The sequence below is a fragment of the Ochotona curzoniae genome, unplaced genomic scaffold (genome assembly GCF_017591425.1).
Source record: "Ochotona curzoniae isolate NIBS_2020 unplaced genomic scaffold, NIBS_Ocur_1.0 contig_1, whole genome shotgun sequence".
Taxonomy (NCBI): Eukaryota; Metazoa; Chordata; class Mammalia; order Lagomorpha; family Ochotonidae; genus Ochotona; species Ochotona curzoniae.
In genome coordinates this window covers 43,162,057-43,168,056 of record NW_024464918.1, presented here as the reverse complement: position 1 = coordinate 43,168,056, position 6,000 = coordinate 43,162,057, and positions in this window count along the sequence as shown.

Sequence of the window (6,000 nt, the reverse complement as noted above, 5' to 3'; positions counted from 1 at the left end):
ATGCTATCTTGGTCTACCTTAATACCCAATAGTGGTTTTACTGGTCACTTTTTTTGTATGTTCAGCTTTATGAATACAAACAAAAAGGAGATATAGTTTTTACATACACCCCTTCAACCCAAACCATGTGTTTCAGCAGATGAAATATATACTCTTCTTCCCTGTTTCTACCACATCAACAAAGTGGCAAAGCCCCTGGAAAGGTCAAACAGCTGTTGGTCACTTATGGGAAAGAGGCAATGCTGAAACCGTCAGCCACTTGGCAGATTATTTCCCAATGTTTGTACATTTCCTAGCAACAGGGGACTGCAGGGCTTGTTTTCCTATGTGACCAGTTCTGAAAGCAAGGCCAGGAGCCAGAACAAGAGCCATCTGAGCTTACCAGCCCCCTGGTCGCCTTCCTGGAAGATCTGGCCAGGATACTCCGGACCATCAGGATCAAGTGTGCTTCTCAGACATCCGACTTCCTCTACAGCAGGACATGCAAGCAATCTGGTAGAGAACCTGAGAACTAAACAACTACATTTTCCTGTATGGTTTCATCCGAAGCTGGCCGATTCTGACAAGTGAACCAGAAGGGTGTCACTCCCCATGTGAGGCTGCTCATTCTCACCTGCCTGCTTTTCCTTGCTGTGTTAGCCTAGCAGGCCAGACTGCTAATCGCATAGTAGACAGAAATACATTGTGCAGTTTGCTAAAGCACAGCTTCCTCCTTGACTTGTGCTTCCCTCTTGGAGAGCCCGACCTTTGGGACTGCTCTCCATTCTCTCTCGTGTCCCCTCTGCCAGGCCTTCTGGAGTTCTATGTGCACATTCAGCCTAGAGGGTCACTCCGCTGTGCAGTTACTGGCATCACCTCTGTAAAGGCAATCCCTACACCTCAGTCATTTGGAATGTGGGGTTCACAGGACTCATCTAATTTTGATGAAAAATGAGGCTGTTAGTAGGTATAACTCACATTCCTCCCTAAATTAATATGCTTATTAGAAGCTACAAGCAGGGGCTGGCACTATGGGCACAGTGGGTATAACCACGGTTATGCAAATAAGTCCCAGCTGCACCACTTCTGATCCACCTGCCTGCTAACGTGCCCAGGAAAAGTAGCAGATGGTGGTTTATGTAATTGCGCCTTGCACCACTGTGAGAGACCCAAAAGCTTCTGGCTTTGGTCTAGCCTAGCAGCGATTTGCAGCAAGAACAGAGTAGATGGAAGCTCCAGATCTGCCCGTGCCCCCTCTTTTTTAAAAGGGATTTTATTTTTATTGGAAACTCACAGAGGAAAGACAGAGAGGAAGATCTTCTGTCCAATGATTCACTCCCCAAGTGGCTGCAACAGCCAGAGCTGAGCTGATCTGAAACCAGAGCCAGGAGCCTCTTCCAGGTCTCCCACATGGGTGCAGGACTCCAAGACTTTCAAAGGGCTGTCCTCGACTGCTTTCCCAGGCCACTAGCAGAGAGCTGGGTGGGAATCGGGGCTGCTGGGATTAGAACCAGCGCCCATATGGGATCCTGGTGTGTTCAAGAAGAGGCTATTAGCTATTTCTAACTTCAGCTAATTTCTAGCTATCAACACATCATAAGAGTTGGATGAGTTTCTGAGCCAGCCTTCCACTGTCTGGAGCACCTAGATGGCATTTCTGACTTGATTCCATTCTCACAGCCACCAGCGAAATTTATTCCTTCCACAGATAAATGAACAAACCGTGCGTCTTGTGTCAGGACCCCTCCCTCATCTTGTTCATTCTTTTAAATAATGCTATAGAACTCCACTGCGTAAGTTTGGAGTAGACATCAGCTTGCTCTAGAAAATTCTCATGTTGCTACAACTGTATCTAAAATCCTTGGGGCTGGCTCTGCGGTGCATGCAGTTCACAAACAGCCACACTGGTTGCTGTCTCAGTGCTGGTTCAGGTGCCCACTACTTTGAACCAGCAGATGGAAGATTTATGTTGCTCTGACTTGGTGCCTACGAAATATTAACAACAATACAGTCTACTGTGTCAGTCCAATGGCAAAGTGGGAATAGCTGGACTCTTTCCTAGCTCCGCCGCTAACCAACTCGGTGACCTTGAACAGAACACTCCAAGAAAAGTTCAGAGCTCCAAAATAAGCTTGTTTATGTCCCATGCATAATTACTTTCTTATTTACTCCACACTGCATATATTATCTGGAGACAAAACCAAAGTGTGGGCTATCTGGAGATTTTGCAAGCAGCAAATGCTTTAAGGTTTAATATCCTCCTAGGTGACAATGCACATTTGAATGTGGCTTTAGACTCTGGCAAACACTACGAGTAAAATTAATGTACAGCATTTCCCTTCCTGGTATGCAGTTATAAAAATAGCACATTTCCCTCTAAGGATAGACATGAGAGATCAAACTGTCATTTAACATTACTAAAACATATGGATCCCTTACGAACAAATTATCAGCAAGGTTCAAAGGGTCAGACTCGGAGGCGAATTCCAACCAGAAAACTGTTCTCAACATATGACCCTGGAGGCTGCCACAAGCTTGGCTTTCCGCACTTTCCACAACACTTGTTACTTAGGACCTTCCCCAATCTATGCCACCCCACGTGCCTTCCAGCTCTATAGGTCTGCAATCCCCTCATGTATGTTATTTCATTCCTCAATTTCCAAAATAGTAATGCCAGGAGCTGAGGCCAACAAAACTACATCATTAAGTAGGGACATGGTTGAATGGAACTTCCCCTCTGCCTCTTTCTGTTGCTCTTTTGAATTATTTCAAGTTTTAACAAAAACTTATTATGTATGAATGAGGGCAAGCTTATTATCTAAACATGCAAATTCCTAGCACTTTTCCCTGTGCTGCTCAGTTGACTATGCTAAAGAAACAGGCCATTACTCAGGTGTGTTCAGCTACCATCAATCCGAGAGTAGTTTCTCCCAGGTGACAAGAGTCTTCAATTTTCTGCTGAAATTGTATTCACCCTTCCAGCTCCAATTCATACATCACCCGCACGCTGTAACTGTACAGGGTTTGCATTTGTTTATAGGCCACAACCACTGTATAATGGCAGCATATAAAAAGGAGAGACTAAGCAATAGCCTGTATGTTCTTTACCATTTTTCACGGGGCAGAATGGCTGATAAAAAAAAGCACTTGTTTTCACTTAATTTGTGACACACATACATACACACACAAATCACAATCTGGAGGTGGATTTTAGTTTCACTGTCTGGATCACCGAAACATTACTCTTGATGGAGTCACATGTTGAAAGTGCAAATCAGTTTCAGTTAACAAAAAATATTTACTTAGCAACTGTGAAGAGCTGTTTATCAACAGCACTGTGTCACCATTTGTGCCGCTGCTCACTGGCACACAGAACCAACGGCTGACTGCCCAACAGCCAGTTGTTTGCAGCAGCTATTTGAGCTATTTTCTTTTACTCAATCAGTAAAAATGCAGACTTACTAGGTAATGCTGACAAAAAGTCACATCTTTGTACTCAAGACATACAATCCCATTAATGGCAGGTTACAGTACCAAATCCTTTTAGTGAATGCCCTGGAATATTATCAATATCAATGGAAACCTGGGTGCATGGAAATGCTTTGAAAGCATAAATACAACTACTGCTAGTCAAACTTATTTGTATAGCAGAGCGTATTCCATTACTGACCACTAGAAATGGATAGTGCAGGCGCAAAAGCACAGCTGTTGCAGCTTGACTTCGATTCAGCTGCCTGCTGCTGTGTCTGGGAAGCAGTGCAGGGCCACCCTTGTAGGAAACCTGGATAGAAATATGGGTTCCTGGACTGTGCCTAGACTAGCCCTGGCCACTGCAGCCACTGGGGAGTGAACTGGTAGAGAGAACTCCATCTCCTTCCGTCATTCTTTCAAATAATAATGAAAAAGCGCGTTGTTATCTACACAATGCAAGCTTGTCAATGGTTTTAGTCAGACTTAAAAATGCATTTTAAATTTTTTCCAAGACCGTTCAAATGGTGTACTGACCACAAGAAGGGAAAAGTTGGCTGACAAATGCAATCTATAAAGAAACTGCTCTGACTTAATGTTGTCATTATGGGAGACTTTCTTAAAATATGAAAAAAAAAAAAAAAGCTACATGGCATACATTTGTCTTCACTGGGAAACTTACATGCATCAGACGACCTGGTCTCCAGGAGGCTGAAGATAATTCAGAACTTTAAAGTTTGGATTCTACTAATACGCCACAAAACGACCAGTTTAATAAACGTAAGCCATACTGTCACTCTCTCTTAACTTTAAAGCCCCAGGGCTCTCCCCTCAATCCCCAATCACATCACAGAGCAGCTTTCTGCTAATCAGTCTTAGCTGTCACCTGAATATGGCAAATTTATGTAGATTAGAAAATTACAAATTTCGGGCCCAGTGCAGTAGCCTAGTGGCTAAAGTTCTTGCCTTGTACAATCTGGGATCCCATATGGGTGCTGGTTCTGGTCCTGGCAGCCCCACTTCCCATCCAGTTCCAAGCCTGTGGTCCGGGAGAGCAGTTGATGACGGCCTGAAGCGTTGGGACTCTGCACCCCCATGGGAGACCTGGAGAAAGCTCCAGATCGGCTCAGCTCTGGCCATTGAGGCCACTTGGGGATTTTATCAACATCTGGAAGATCTTCCTCTGTCTCTCTTCCTCTCTGTATATCTGACTTTTCCATAAAATAATCTATGCCCATTAGGGATGACAGCACCACAGGCTGAGTATTAGCTTACTTTGCCATTGCACCAGCCTCAAGAACTATGGTGTTTCCAATAATAACAAATTTTTTTACAAATCTCCCAGATTCTCACACGGACTTCAAACACCAAAGAAATAATCTACTGAGATTAAGCAATTTAAAAAATATGCTTATTTCACTTAAACCAGTTTATACTACTTAAATTTCTTAAAACACCCCAGGGCACATTAAGCTGGAAAACACTACAAATAATCAAGTTGCCTCCCATCCTTCACTTTACGTCCCTTTTTTGGGTTGCTTCCACAGAGGCCATGGATCAACTTTGAAAGCAATTGGATCTAAGGGTTTTAAAAACGCTGCACAAGAATGACTATCTCATTGTTTAGGCTTGAATTAAGCAGGCTTCCTTTATACCAAATTAAAATTCAATACTATCTGTAATTTGACAAATCTTAAGGGCCCAATCAGGAACAAAGTGTTGGATTTTACCTCATCTTGGCAGACTCTCTGGTAAGCAGGAACACATCTGATATAAACAGATTTAACAGAAACTCTCCACAATTGAGGCAAGCTCTTATTTAAAAACCTAAGGGGACTGAGAGTGGCGGTATAGCAGGCTTAAGATGTCTGCAGTGTAGGCATCCCCTGTGAGAACTAGCTCACCAGCGCTTCCTATTCAGCTCCCTGCTCACATGTCTGGGAAAGCAGATGTCCCAAATACTTGGGCTCCTGCACCCACGTGGGAGATTTGGATTTGCGCTTGGCTTCTGCTTAGTCCAGCCTCAGCCTAGTACTGAGTAAACCAGTGGATAGCAGCATTCTCAGTCTGTCTTTCAAATAAAATATTAGGGAAAAAACCCCAAGGGAACATAATCTAAATCTTATTCTTCGGTATCCTCATGTACAATTGGGGGTGGGGGTAAGGGCAGGATTGGATCTGCACCACCACATGGTTAAGACAAACCTCTGCCTAGGGTGCTGGCACCCCATACGGGCGCTGGTTCCTCCCAAGTTATTTCACTTCTCATGCAGCTTCCTGCTTGTGGCCTGGGAAAGTGGCAGAGGATGGCTCAGAGCTTGGGTCCCTTACCTATGTGGGAAACCTGAAAGATCCTGGTACCCGGCCTCAGACTGGCCCTGCTCCAACTGTTATGCCATTTGGGAAGTGAACCAATGGATGGAAGATCTCATAACTCTGCTTTACAAGTAAGATAAAACAAGGTGTGCGTGGAGGGAGGGTGGTAGTGGGAATAACGCTAGGAAGCTGATTAGGCAACTTTATATAAAGTACTCCACCAATCTCTGGGTTTGA